Genomic DNA, 16,112 nt, shown 5'->3' with positions numbered 1-16,112 from the left:
ATGAATTAGAAAAATGTCACTTTAAGAGTATTGCATTTATTATTTAATTATATTTGAGGTCTAAACAATAAAAAAACATATTCTAAATATTGTATCATGATAGTTAATTTGCGTACCTACTTATTTTAGAAAGATATCCTGTAATAGTGTAGGTAATATTATACAAAACATAAATTTAAAAAAATGTTATTTTTTAAAAGGGTAGGTATTACATAATATAATAATTTAATTATTTTTGATATAAAAAAACCTACCTACTTATAATTTTTTATCGTACTTTGGAGGTATTAATTAGTTAATGTTCATTTGGGAAAAAATCGCCAAATTAATGGCAATATTCGGCAAATTCATATTTTTATTTCATCTGGCAGCACTGCTGGCGTCCACAGAAAAAATCGAAAGTTTTTGACGTACATAAATATTAACGGCTAATTTTATATACAAAATACTAGTTTGTTCTAAAACAAAATCAAAAGCGAAATAAGCAAACTATATACTTTTGTGTCCAGTACATACATATTATTATGTATTAATTATAATATTATTTAAACAATGTTTAACAAAAAGGGTGCCATGATGCCAGGAAGGATGTGTTGATTTTAAACGTAAGTTGGCTACAATATTGCATTAAAATGAAGTATTCATACATCTGCACTATATTTTGACATAATAATTAATATATACACTATATAACAAGCCAAACAACAATTACACTCGACATACATACAATAATACATCAAGCTTCCTCTCAAACATGAATGTCAATCAATGAATCGTAGAAAAGTCTATTAATATAATAAACCCTGCTGCGTGGGGTCTCATTTCTCTGAGAAGCAAAACCGTAATTTAGTATTATTTTATATTTCAGCTGAAGCAGTGCTTCGTCCACACCCAGAGAAGAATACAGAAATATTTTTCCAGTGGGTACCTACGACTCAGCGGTGGCCATAAAAAAGAATTAGATGCGACTTTTATATGTACCTATGCATCGTCGGATATGTGATTTTCATTTTGTGAGTAATATTTTTAAATAATGTACCTACATAACGCAGTAGTTGGGACTTGCATGGCGGATACGCATAGCCAGTTGAAAGAAAGTGGCGAATCTGCCTGAAATAATACTAATTACACGGCGACGCAGGGCATTTTTGACGTTTACCATTTTCACAACCTGTTAAATGGCACCATACATTGACAACATTGCGTCTCGCTTACGCTCGAAGAATGAGATTAGCGGGACAGTCAGCACTTTTAGGTGTAAACGGTTATTATTGGGATATTTTAGTTTACACACTATCTTCGACCATGTCCAATCCTAATAGGATCATATGGGCCTCCACAGGATGGAGGTTTGTATTAACAGAAGTTGTTTTTACGAGAAATGGATATCAGCCACTTGCTCAACCTATTAGGTCCATACTCCAACTCATACACAAATTGAAAAAAAATATGTGTACTTGTCAGACTCAGGATTCGAACCTGGGACCCACAACACTATAGGCTGACGCTTAAGCCGCGCGGCCAACGTGGATGTACTATTGGTGCCGGTAAATCCATGCACATGGAGCTATAATGTTATATACTCGTGTGATCCATTCTGTATACACAAGTTATAATGAATCTGTGGACACAAACTTTATTTCAATTCTCCTCAATTTGTTAGGTATGGTAAACTGTTCTTCAACGATTACTAACGATGGTGAATATTGCACGATTTCAGCTGAACGTGCAGAATCGCCAGGAACCCTAACGATGCAGCAAGAGCTTCAGTTGGAGACGTCTAGCACTTCAGCTGTTCAGAAAGAGAAGCGTGAGTAATTTTTAAGTTTTTAGTTGCCTTGAAGTACATAATCACTAGTGCTGATTGACACAAATCGATCCTATCCACACAACTAAAAAATATCAATACTTACCTACATCAATTGGTAGGTTCACAAGGTCCTAAATTGACTGGAACCGACTTGCAAGAATAAGAATTAAATTATAATGTATACACATTACATTTGGTGTTCTCAAAAACATCATAGCTCTTGTTTTAAATTAATTAAATGGGTAACAATTTTTTATGTGACTTAAGGCTTTACAGCCATTTTATACTGATCTGATTACATATAAGTAATGGGCCGTTACCATGACTAACTATACAAAACTGAAAAATAAAACATATACTGCAATAATTATAAGTAAATAATACATTGTTTTATGATGTTTCAGATAAAACATATGGCTGCATCTTAGCGCGTCTTGGTGTCCCTTGTGTTGATCAACTCACCCCCAAGGCAGAATACTTTCTCTGATATTTTAAAGCAAATACGTTTGTGTTGGGTTATAAAATAACCTCTGAAGATTGGATAAATAAATATACATAATAATATATCAATCGCTAAACCCGCTCTAGATGTTTACGTAGTGATTGACAGACTAATCTTGTAATTAAATGATAATTTAATTTATAATTTAATTTAGAACAATATAGCCATTTTTCTATGCCGATAAACCCGTGACGATAACATGCAATTAATAATACTTAAGTACATACCAAATTAATTATAGAATTTCCAACCGGCTGTATAATTATTATAATATGTCTGTATCATCATTGTTAAACTGTTGAAATTTGAATTATGACGACTAAATCCTAATTGAATTATGATTTTTAAAAGCTATTGATCAGAGAACAATAATCAGTTTTTTGGAGTAATTGAAATAATGTAAAATCTTAACGTAATTCACCAATTTCATTGTATAATATATTCGTCGATGAAACTAGAAAAAAGTGACTCCATTTTAATCGAAAATTGACTTTCAATGCCATCTAGTGGCCGTTGTTAATATTTACCCATCTTGCAAATGATGTAATTCTATAAAAAATCTAACATTGTTAAACCATGGATGATTAAACTCCATAACCATTTATGTTTGTATATATTTCTATAATAACCATGATGTTTTTGTCTCCTGCAAAACTTGTGTACGCTCTCAATTTTAACTCGACTCTAAATACAGTTGTACCTAGATGCTTTTAAAAATAAGTTGATAATTAAGAATTTTTGGGTTTATATACATTTTGTGGAAACATTTTATTTACAAACATTGTACAGCAAAGAACTAATATTTATCTAAAAAGATATGTAACCAATTTACAGTAATTTATTTTGAATTGTCTTTTTCTTAATTTATGCTAATGCAGGCGCAGGCGAGCGAAAAGTCTGAGGACAATAAATCATCCGATTTGTCTATGCTTCGCTACTGACTAACAGACGAGTAAAATGGTCGAGCTTTTACAGTTGAGATAGTTAAAACAAATCGTAATGTCGATCGTAATCGATAATCGTAAAGAATTCTGTTATTTATATGTGGATTTGCATAAAATAATATAGCAGTGAGAATAACACAAGTTTTACGTTTCCTTTTAAGAATTTCATACATCCAAATTTTTAATAAAATCGATTAATTTCTCATTTTCTGATATCTAAATTAACAAATTAATCAATAAAAATGTTTAAAATAATTACAGCTTTTTTCAGTTCGAATCATTGCATATTAATGTCAAAATATCGAATTTACGTAGTGAGTGACAAACGAATCTTGTAATTAAATGATGATTTAATTTGTAATTTCTATTTAAAATAATACAGCTATTTTTTTAAGCCAATAAACCCTTAAATGCAATATAGATTAAACATGGCATTTTCAATAATCGGTTTTTTTCAGTTATTGAGGTTTTAATCAAACAAACTAATGAAAAATAGTAATTTATCTCTGCTAATACAAAATCATTAATTCTGAGAATTTAAAATATAATCTTTTCATGACGATAACATGCAATTAATAATACTTAAGTACATACCAAATTAATTGTATAATTTCCAACCAGCTGTATAATTATTATATGTCTGTATAATCATTATTCAACTGTTGAAATTGGGATTCTGACGACTAAATCCTAATTGAATTATGATCATTAAATGCTGTTGATCAGAGAACAATAATTAGTTTTTTGAATTAATTGAAATATGTAAAATCCTAATGTAATTCACAATTTCATTGTATTTGATAAAATTTATATTTTTCATGGTTTTGTGATAATGTAATATGTGATATTATATACCATGTCTGGAATATTATTAATTTATCATGCTATGTAATATTATTTTTTGTTGTACATTTATATTTCTGCAATAAAAATAATACTTATATCAATTTTTTGACTTTTTATTACCATATTACAATGCAACAGATTATTTAAAAAAAAGCCCGCCAGCTACACCAAGTTGTTAGAGAGAGACAGAATATTACTTTAGAGAGAGACAACTTTGAACCAGTTGGTATCCCTGAGTGGCGGATCTATAAAAGTATATTAGTCTATGGTCTATGATCTTGTCACAACAATAATTAGTCTATGACAGATGACAACACCTTTGATAATGACAGTCGCAATGTCAAATCGACTGATTATCGAAAGAATCATTGATATTCGAAGGTTTTTACGACACTCGGACTATAAACAACCATAAAATGTATGCAGTAAAGAAAACATTGGAGATTTCTGATATAATAATGATTGATTGCAGTGTTCTTGTAGAGGTATTTATTGCCTTTTTAATGGTAGTTTTCAATCTGACTCTCTTCAATTTCTGTAAGAATGGCCCATTGCTAAGTTAAGGCGATTTGTGCTCTCAAACTCTCTCCATATCAGTATTATAAAAACTTTTTTGAGTTGTATTACATTGCGGACATAATATTTTATATATTATACCCCCCTATATCACATAAAAAGTATTGTTTTTGATATAATGTTTGTACGTTTTCCCTATTGTTAGGTAATCTATTGACAACAATCCCAATACATACACTGTTATCGCGAGCATGTGTCAAAAACTACAAGAATTTCAACACAATTTTAGATTCCTAGAATAATTTCACATTGAGAATATGAGAATGACAATAAGACATTGTTAAGAGCATGCATCAGTGAAACGGCAAATAATTTTCAACAATAGGTGGAACGAAATTTCGCACTCGTTGCCAATCGGAGAGGGGTAGTCGAGATGTGAGCACGTCAATTTGTTTTGTGATGGCGTCGGAGGAATATATTGTTAAATCGTGTAAAGATGACTAAAAAACGTTACCCATATACTCGAAAAAGAAAACATGTCAATGAATATATTATTATTATTACTACTTAATATAACAATAAACATAACATTAAATGGACGCATGTTGAATTTTTATGACAAATTATGTTTTGTTCCGCACGCGTCGTTTGCACAATCTGCGCGTCGTGTAGTCACGATCTTTTTAGACCATGCCTCAGCTGAAGTTATAGCCTTAAGACATACCTTGAAAATTGAATGTATTAATCAGAACTTTTTTTTTTAAATGGTGCCAGGACACACTTCTTGTCAAGCTTTTTACTAAAGAAAACAGTAAATGTGCCACAGATGCCGTCATGAGCTTTTATAATTTATTTTTTTTACGAAAACAGTGTATTCCATGTAGACAATTACAATAAATACCTTTTTCTGTCGGCAAATAGGCTTTTCGATTGTAAAAAAGTTGTAAAAACGGGTACATTACGTATATAAGGAATACACCCAGGATGTAGCCCTCAACTTCTCAGGAAAGCCAGCGATGGGCGTGTCGTTGGCCGTTGCGACAAAATCATTGAACAATAACGTATCCAATCAGTAAGTAGGTAGGTACCTACTAAGGTACAAGTCGGTTATAGGGAATACAGCGGCAAACACATTTTGAAAATAGCCGATATCTTGGATTATTTGTTAGGTTAACCTAACCCAACCTAACAAATAATCCAGTATATCGGATATTTTCAAAATGTGTTTGCCGCTGTATTCCCCATAACCGAATTCAGTGATTTTGTCACTACGGACAATTACACGCCCATTTCAGGCTTTCTTGAGAAGTTGAGGGCTACATCCTGGGTGTATTCCTTATAACCGTAATGAACCTAAAAAGTCAAATATTTTAAAACCCTTATTTATTCAATCCTCATTACTTATTACAAAAACATTGAAAATTGCCGTTAAAAAAATATGTTCATCATTCTTACCACAAATCATTTTGAACATAATAATGGTACGCAAAACCTTCCCAGGTATGATAGTCTATGCTTTATTTTTTACAGATACTTGATGAAAAATTCATACCAAGGTATCAACCTGGATTTGATTCCGATTGGGGCGATCGCAGTTGGCACGTTGCGTTTATTAAAAATTATAAAAAACTACACCCAGAGGATAACCGGGACATTCTGGAAGCCGTCATGACTGAAGATACCGATCGGCAGACACAGAATAATATTAGAAATGTTTTTTATGAAACCAATGGTAAAATTATTGTATCGCCAATGGAGAGCAAACCAGGAATTGATGATGAATACAATACCTCAGTGAATGAAAGTAATTCTTTTAATGATAGCCAAAGGAATTTTTTGAAAGAAAAAATGAATAATAGTATGTTAGGTTCTTCATTGAAAGAATATTTTGATTCTGAATTAGTTAATACGGAAATGCACACCATAAATCTTAATGGATCTTTTAATGATGATATTAATGGTAATGAATGTTACCTGACTGCCCCTTTAATGTATATCAAAGAAGAACCAATACATTATTCCTTTAATGGATTTAATTCAGAGAATGAATTCAACTGTAGTGAATATAATTCTGTGAAAGAAATTAATAATGAGTGTCAAATAGTTTCTCCGAAAATGGAGCTGGATTCTGTTGTGATTAAGATGGAAAACCAAACCTCTGATGATTATAAAGTTTTTAACGATGATATAAGTGAATACGGATTTAATTTGGCTGCTTCTCCAAAACAAATTAACTGTGATTATGCCACTATTAAACTTGAAGCACATTCATTAAATCCACTAAAAAATGAGAATAATATTCCTGATGAAAGTACTAAGAATGTGATTGATAAAACAAATGAAGTTCTGGTCGCTTCTCCATTGAAAATAATGATTGATTTTACTGTCGTTAAAGCAGAAAGACATGATTTCAATGAGGACCACGTTGAAAGTAATAATTTTCTTAATGAAAGAAAAATACGTGGCAGTATTGAAAACGGTGATAAAAACCAGGTTTTAGCTATTGAGAAGAATATATTGGATTCTCAATTGGAGAATGATTCCTTGGGTGAGAACAGTGGTGGTTTTTGTAATGAAGTCACCTATTCTTTTAATGAAAACATCGATAATACTATGGTTCTTGCGGAGAAGATAGAGAAAGATTATCTTCCGAGCAAAACAGAAATGGGAAATATTAAGAGGTTTTCGGAAAGCGAACGTAATTCAAGAACTCTGTCTTACCCTTTATCGTGTGAGTTCTGTTATTTTAAATGCAAGAACAATTGGGTGATGAAGGAACACGTATTATTCATTCATAACAACGGAGAATACTTCAAATGTAAATTGTGTGAATATAAAACTCCCGTATTGGGAAACCTTAAAGCTCATCACATAGTGCATAGAATCATTAGACCTTACCACTGTGACGTGTGTGACTACAAAGGCAAGTCGAAGAACGCTATAGTGGCACATATGGTGACGCACAGCGGTGTACGTCCCCACGAATGCGACCAGTGTCCGTATACGTGTAAATCCAGACAGCATTTGAGAATTCATAAGCTTGTTCATAGTGATGTTAAAGCAATTAAGTGTAAACTCTGCAGTTTCAAGTGTAAACAGAAGTCTCAATTGAGAGTACACAGCGCAGTTCACATAGAAGATAAACCGTTTTCGTGCGAACACTGCAATTTCTCCTGCAAGTTTCCTACTAATTTAAAACGTCACATGGTTACACATTCAAATTCAAGGCCATTTAATTGCGGTTCATGCCCTCGCGGCTTTAAAACGAAGTCTCTTCTGAAGAGTCACATGTTAGTTCACGTTTTTGCTAAGCCTTACAATTGTAACGAATGCAATTTGGAATACAAAACTGTGCAGCGGTTGAAAAAACACTTGAAAGATGTCCATGGTGGATTCAAGTGGAAAATTAACGTGGATTAAACCCATTGGTTTGGAATTTAGGTGACTACAGTAATCTCTCAGTAATCCGCCATCCCAAAAACCAGACAGTGTCCAATTAGTGAAAGTGGCAGATAATAGTGCACACATAAAAAATATGGTAAAAATTAAAACAGGTATTTCGTAAAAATAGTTTTTTTTGAGAAATTTGTAGCAAATTACTGTTTTATTTATAATAAAAATCAAGTATTTACTAAATTATACATATTTATAAACTAAGTTTATAAAAATATCTGTAAAATATGTATTAAACTAAATATTAAACAGTAAATCACTTGACACAACCAAATCCAGTGGAGCATCTGGCATAAGTGACTAACTTCACTTATTTACCGCTTATTTACAAATATCTGCGATTTTATTTTATCATTAATTCATATTTAACCACATCTTTATCAAGCAAAGGTGACTAATCAGGTAATGATTTTTGCTTGCTTAAAATTGCGCAATTCAGTGCGACATCGTGAATCATAGTCAGTCACTAGTCAGCTTAGTTTGAATTTTGACAGTTGTGGGATAGAGTTGCATTCCGTGTTTTATAATTTTTTAAACACTAAAAACACAAAACATTGATTTTCTTCCCGAGTGGGTAGAGAGGCTCGGTCAACTAGTCAAATATACTTACTGATGTTTACCATATTTGAATTATTGTTATTAAAACAGTTTGATGAAATAAAAATTGGTAAATAATTAATTGTTATAATAATATTAATAAAACACAAAATAGATGAACTATTTTAAGGATACAAAAACACAAAACATCGAATATAACAGTGTTTCGTGAGTTAGTGATTTCTACTGACATGTCCACGAATATATGTTAAAAATGTTGTGTTTGTCTGTCTCTATTTTTATTCTGTTATTGCTCAAAAACTACCAGAGTAATATTGATGAAACACAGCTCATAGATTAAGACAGATTAATGTTGGTACCGGTTTAGTAGAGTTTCATCTCGATGTTTCAAAAGGTACAAAGTGGCTAGATAAAATTTCTTCTCTTGCAACTATAATTCATGGTATTGAAAATTGAATCTCTTATCCATTACTAAGAATGGTGATCAGTGAATTTACAAGTGTTGCAAACAATTTCCTTCTGTCTGGGGTGACTGCACTGATCTTGTTGATAGAGTCACTTTCTTAATAGGATCCCTCTATCTGGAAGGCGCACATTCTCGCAACCTCCTACCTTCGACACCACCAAAGATTACGCTTCTCCAGGCTGCCCACTCTCTTATGACATGGCTGCAGACTTGAAGAAAGCGTCTCTTAGCTGAAAGACTTTTTTTATGCCAAGCTCTTCCAGTACAGACATTTATACGCATGGCTGTTCATGGAATGTGGAGCATCCTTCACCAACATCACATCTCGAATGCGTCAATTCTCTTCATATCAAATGAAAATCCAGGTTTCAACACCGTATAGCAGTGGTTTCCAAACTTTATGTTACTACGCCCCCTTTAAAAAAAATCGAATATTGGCGCCCCCCTTTATTTCATAACACAATTTAATTATTTTAACTTAACATAACGTAATTAAACGGTAACATGCTTGTTTATTAGTATAAAGTTTATCAAATTCAGATGTCATTGAGGAGAGTGTTACTCATAGCTGTCCTTCTACTACTAAACGGGCTCGATATTTGGATTTTATTGTAGCTACGGCAGCAGAGGACGGCGCCGCATTTCGTGGCTTAAGAACCTCCATGATTGGTACGAGTGCAGCTCCACTGAACTGTTCCAGGTAGCAGACAACAAAGCTAAGATCGCCTTGATGGTGGCCGACCTCCGCTAGGGGATGGCACAATAAGAAGAAGTAGCTACGGCAGAAAATTCCATTTCGCATAAATATGATGTTCCGAAGGCAGCAGTACTTGCATTTCTTTGCTTGAAAACATACTATATTCTCTACTTCGATTTAATCAAAATTGAACTAGGGTTTCACTCTGATATTTTTCTTTCAATGAAGTATCGCATGATAATTCTATCAATTTTTCCGTTTTAATAGTAGTCAATCCAAACTCATCTTTTTGTTCGCGCCCCTCCTTTTGCACTAGCTGCGGCTCCCCAGGGAGGCGCGCCTCCCAGTTTGGAAATCGCTGCCGTATAGGAAGATTGAAAATATTAGCTTTTTAACCAGTCGTTTTTTAGTGCTTTTTGTGATGCTGCGATTTTTCCATTTCTTCCGTATATCCGGCCCAGCGTTCTTGGACATCCCAATTCTTTGCCTAATTTCGTTCTCGCAGAAAAATCGTTAGTGGTGTGAGAAAGTGGTGAGATGTGAGTGGAGAGGCACCCAACTATTATCTATTATGTTGGATAAATTACATTTAAATCGACGAAGTCGCAAGTTGTAAAATATAATATTATCATTCCAAGATTGGTTTCATCTTGCAACACCACAATTAGATAAAAAAATAGTAGTCATTGTGATTGAAATTAAAAATTAAATAACAATGAAATTCGTGTTTGGTTTTTCTTTAATACCATGTCTTTTCAGGAAGAAATAATAGTAAAAAGATAACAATAGGAAATTTTAAATACTCGGTAAATAATATGAGAAATCGTACTTCAATCCGACTTATGGTCCACCCCAGGAGTGGTGAATCTGTGGCCTTGTGAATGAATCCAAATTTCTATTCATGTAAAAATAGTACATACCTAGTTAAATTATTATAAAATAATTAAAATTTTGATGTACCTACATCTGATTAAAGTTTTATAAATGTGGCCTTATTATGATGTATGTTACATCTATCTCATTGCTGCCTTCCAACATGATATTGATATGATCTTTCCGGCCATGTGCCGATTAAAATCAAGAAAACGTTTCTTGATCGCATGAGAGGATTTAGTTCAAAGAAACGATGAAATAGAAGTCTCATTCTGTTTGGTGACAACACTTGCATGTTGTTAAATCCCGTATGCCTTCCGTGGGAGCCATGTCGAAAACGCGCTGTCATGGATTGATGCTCGAACCGTGCGTCTAGTGCAGTTGGCTTGATAATATTTTGTGTTGGTGACTGATGTTTTGGATGAATATCTCCGTGCTGTCGCCTAGATCCTGCTGCCATACTAGTGAATGGATGAATGTAAAACGTGTTATTCTAGTAATGTGATAGTCAGCCAAAAGCTAATAAATTTACAGTGATGTTATGCGAATAAGAAAACTGACCTGCCTAAATTGTTTTTCTGATTAAGGGAAGGACATAAGCAAATGGATCAGTAGATCTGGAAACCTGTTGCAGTGATCTGAGACAAGAAACTACCTACATCATTTACCAAAAAAAATATTTAAAATGGTACATAAACCTATGAGAAATTTAACATAAAAAAATATTCAATGCTGGGAATCTTGAGAATTTGGGGTAAACCAAATATAGTCGAACTCGGTTATTACGATCACGGAATCGGATATACCAAGCAAAAATATCGTTAAAAATTTTCTTAAAATTGTTAATGTGTCGATCGTTTAAAACATTTTCGACCCTAGGCAATAAAATCCGACCGTAGACCGATGCCGCCGGGATCGGATTACGTTTATGACACTAGTTACGTGTCTAAGTACCTAATTGGTATTTTCGCTGACAACATTGAAAAAGGATCCACGCATGTAGTTGAAATTTCATATAAAAAATCTAAGCTGAAGTCAGTAGGTAGCTACCAGCGTTCATTGCAATAAACAACTTCTTTAGTAGTTTACAAATGCCATGCTTGTTTCGGGGAAAAATTCTAATTGTGTATTTTTGTTTGAATTGCGACTTTTTGTGTTATGTGACCACTCATTTAAAAATACCTATTCTCTGATATAACGAGTAATGCTCATAACGAGCAAATTCAGTCGGTCCCATCTTCCTCGTAATAACCAAGTTCGACTGTAAATGGGTTCTTGGACAATTGGAATTTTATATTTTTTCATGTCATGGAGTATTGTAATAATATTGTCTTTCATTCTAATTTTTCATTAATTCACCTGTAGCGAGTTTGAAACCGATATTTAGGGTCTAGGACGATTTGACACCGCGAACTGGCCTCCGCCGATTGGCCTCCGGTAATTGGCCGCCGGTACAATCGGACGCCGGCCCAATTGGACGCCGACCCAATTCGACGCCGACCCAATTGGCCTCCGGGAGGATTGGACGCCGCATAGTTGAATTAAATGCGCAAAGGAATAGACGTACGTTACGATTTGTTGGAGTAAGTAAGCAAGTCAGTTTAATATGCTTCTATCTTCTCAGTAGTTGTACCTTATACATTTCGCGCTTGACACATTTTTAATATAGATTGAGAATAATTATTATGCCTTATGATGTTTATTAAAAGAAAATAAGTCTTCCCTCGCTAAAACTTAAAGATGTGCATAATCAATTAATTTATTGTCTATACACGGGTACTTATTTATATTTACAACAAATATTAAAAATAATGTTAGATGTTAGAATGAAAACTACATTATATTTCAGCGTTTTATCGACTTAATATTATAATAAAGCTTAAACATGTATATTATTATGCATAAATGCGTATTTTAAGATAGTATGAAATTAAAAACAAAATATTAAGTAAGTTATCTGCTAAGTATAAATGTTTCAGTAGTTTGATTGATAAGCTACTGATAAGGTACTGGGAAGGTACTGGGATGAAATCCCGAATGGCCGGAATCCCGAAGGCCGAAATCCCGAAAAATGAAAATAATACAAACACCAATAATTGCGCAATTTTTGCAAGAGACACAAAAACCCATTTTTTGTGGAAATATAAAAAAATGTAAAATACAAACACCAATAATTGCGCAATCGCGAATTGCGCAATTTTTACAAGAGACACAAAATCCATTCGTTCTATAAAATGGTCTCTTCTGAAAAAATTGCGCAATCGGAAAACCCATTTTCCGCAAAAATGAGATTTGTCTCTCTTACAAAAATTGCGCGCACGATTGCGCAATTATTGATGTGTGTATTTTACATTTTTTTTATATTTCCACAAAAAATGGGTTTTGTGTCTCTTGCAAAAATTGCGCAATTATTGGTGTTTGTATTATTTTCATTTTTCGGGATTTCGGGATTCCGGCCATTCGGGATTTCGTCCCAGTACCTTCCCAGTAGCTTATCAATCAAACTACTGAAACATTTATACTTAGCAGATAACTTACTTAATATTTTGTTTTTAATTTCATACTATCTTAAAATACGCATTTATGCATAATAATATACATATTTAAGCTTTATTATAATATTAAGTCGATAAAACGCTGAAATATAATGTAGTTTTCATTCTAACATCTAACATTATTTTTAATATTTGTTGTAAATATAAATAAGTACCCGTGTATAGACAATAAATTAATTGATTATGCACATCTTTAAGTTTTAGCGAGGGAAGACTTATTTTCTTTTAATAAACATCATAAGGCATAATAATTATTCTCAATCTATATTAAAAATGTGTCAAGCGCGAAATGTATAAGGTACAACTACTGAGAAGATAGAAGCATATTAAACTGACTTGCTTACTTACTCCAACAAATCGTAACGTACGTCTATTCCTTTGCGCATTTAATTCAACTATGCGGCGTCCAATCCTCCCGGAGGCCAATTGGGTCGGCGTTGAATTGGGTCGGCGTCCAATTGGGCCGGCGTCCGATTGTACCGGCGGCCAATTACCGGAGGCCAATCGGCGGAGGCCAGTTCGCGGTGTCAAATCGTCCCATTCCCGATATTTATGTATGAACAACACTTTGCTTTTTGGCAACTGAAAACAGCGTTTGCGACGATTATCTGTACTAGTGGGCAGTACCTCCTCTGGTTCTCTGCTCCAGCAGTTTGTGTCTCGTTTCTGTTTTCAATACTCATACTTGCGACTCGCTACATAACTTGTCTAATAAATTTATCAAATTTAACTAAATTTTATATATTTCTTTGGTATAATAAACATGTTAATTTAAAGCCTGTGTCTCGATTTGATAACCTCGTCTCCCATAATATACATCTACAATATTCCATACACCCTACATACAAGTAATTACAAGATAAAAAGAACTTTTTATATACTTAGAACGTTTTTAAATTATCTGTTGAATTATTATGCTCAAATTTGTACTTGATATGAAGTAAATAAAAAACAAACAAACAAAATATATAGAATACTGAAATGTCATTTTGATTTACATAGTAATGCACGTATATATTACTTAATAATTTAGTTGCTAGGACCACCCCCTTAGCAACCAATAATAGTCTTGCTTTTCACGGATTTTCTGAAATAACTTTCTATACAAAACAGAACTAACTGAAAATGAATTCAATTCTGCTAAAAAGATGGCTAAGAGTATTAAAAGATCCATTGTCGTTGTATTCTGATAATATAGGTATTCTAAAAGTTTCAAATGTCTAGCTAGTCGGGAAGTTAGCTAAAAATCGATTGCAAGATTTGTACTGGACACCACCGGACAAACAAGAATACGAGCTAATAAAAACGTTGTAAAATAGAAAGTTGTATAAACCCTATTTGATGTGTTTTATGAATAAATAATTGCCTAAAATACATCAGTGGCTTGTGGTGCCTTTTGCAAAAAAATCATGCCTAGGTACCTACCCACAAATCAGATCAGCAAAATGTGCTAGATAGGGTGAGAAAACAAGCTAGATGGCAGAAAAAATGTTAAGATTTCCTCAAAATTCAGTGTCCAGAATATAAATTTGCATTTCAAAAAATATGTCGATATTTCGTACAATTAGGTAGGTAGGTAATAAAAATAAGAAATTAGGCACTATATTTTAATGTAACATGTATTTTATTTATATAATACATATATAGTACTAACATAATACCACCAAGTTGATTTTTAAGCAAATTTGCTATAATATTCTAGCTTTATTTTAAGAAAGCGGTTTGCGATGTCGAAAAATGCTAAATATAACGCCATACGCCAGAACGATGCAATCTGAGGAAAAAAAATATTGCCACGCTGGCCGGTAGTATTAAAATAAATGACGGAATATGTTAACATTATTATTATTAGTCAAAATCTACGTTTGTAGTGACTTCATCTCTATCTGTGTGTGGTTTGTTAATTGCATAGTATTATTTAAAGGGGAATATATATTCGCTCAATTGAATAGACTGTTTTCACAAAGCACTGACAACATTTAAAAAGTTGTTCGTCACATCGGAAATGGATGATATTCACAAATCAACTACAACACTCAAATGATCGATTTGCACTAAGGAAAAAGTAGTCTTCACGTATCAATATACTATTGTAACCAATTAATCGTCAAAGAATACAAACACTATAAAAATTAGGTTTAATGATTTTAAACAATATTTTGGCAGAACATAAGTATGTATTAGGTACTGTGACACCCCCGTATGGTCCCCATTTGGGGATGTCTTTGTGTATCTGGAGACGCCCGAATCGGTATCAAAGCCAACAAATAATAAAGCGCTGATTACGAAAATAAATAATAATAAAAGAGCCCAGCCGGCAATGCCGTAAATTTTGTTAACCGTTGGAGATTTGCAACGTCGCTTTCTTTTCGACGACGGTTTCGTTGGAAAAAATCACAAGATGGCGGGCAGATCGCGACAAACAGAAAAATCGCGAGCACGCCGATTTCGTACGGATAAAATAAATTATTCAAAATGTAACCATATAGTATAATATTAACGTTTAAATAAACTCGCCGTTTTCCATCATAATTCCGGTGTGTCAATTATCCACCTCCAAATCCCGAACCCAGACGATAAAAAAGAAAACAAAACACAAAGTGACAGTTGAGAAATTCTCTTACCAAAATGGAGGGAAGTGATAGTACCTACTTTCAGATTCAAATAATACTATAAATACCTATTTAGAAAGTGACGTTAATTAAAACTTAGGTAATTGTGCCGCAGATGCCGTCATGAGCTTTTATGATTTTTTTTACGAAAACAGTTTATTCCAGTAGACAATTATAATAAATACCTTTTTCTGTCGGCACATAGGTTTTTCGATCCAATAATTGTTAATTTAAAATTTGAAATGCTCATAGATTTTGATACTTCATTATCACAATCTAA

At 33.1% G+C, this 16,112-nt stretch overlaps 1 long non-coding RNA gene across 1 annotated transcript; it reads left to right on the top strand.

Annotated features, from left to right (window-relative positions):
- The first annotated feature begins 551 nt into the window (after nucleotides 1–551).
- LOC147070477 (uncharacterized) lies at nucleotides 552–3,418 on the top strand. Its single transcript, XR_015070979.1, has 4 exons — nucleotides 552–605; nucleotides 869–1,013; nucleotides 1,721–1,810; nucleotides 2,215–3,418. It is a non-coding gene; the product is annotated as an uncharacterized LOC147070477 (long non-coding RNA).
- Nucleotides 3,419–16,112: the final 12,694 nt, after the last annotated feature.

This window comes from Rhyacophila brunnea, unplaced genomic scaffold, assembly GCF_057557595.1.
Source record: "Rhyacophila brunnea isolate RB1 unplaced genomic scaffold, BYU_Rbru_1.0 scaffold_22, whole genome shotgun sequence".
Taxonomy (NCBI): domain Eukaryota; kingdom Metazoa; phylum Arthropoda; class Insecta; order Trichoptera; family Rhyacophilidae; genus Rhyacophila; species Rhyacophila brunnea.
Note: the sequence above shows the minus strand (reverse complement) of the source record. Positions and strands in the feature narration are given on the sequence as shown.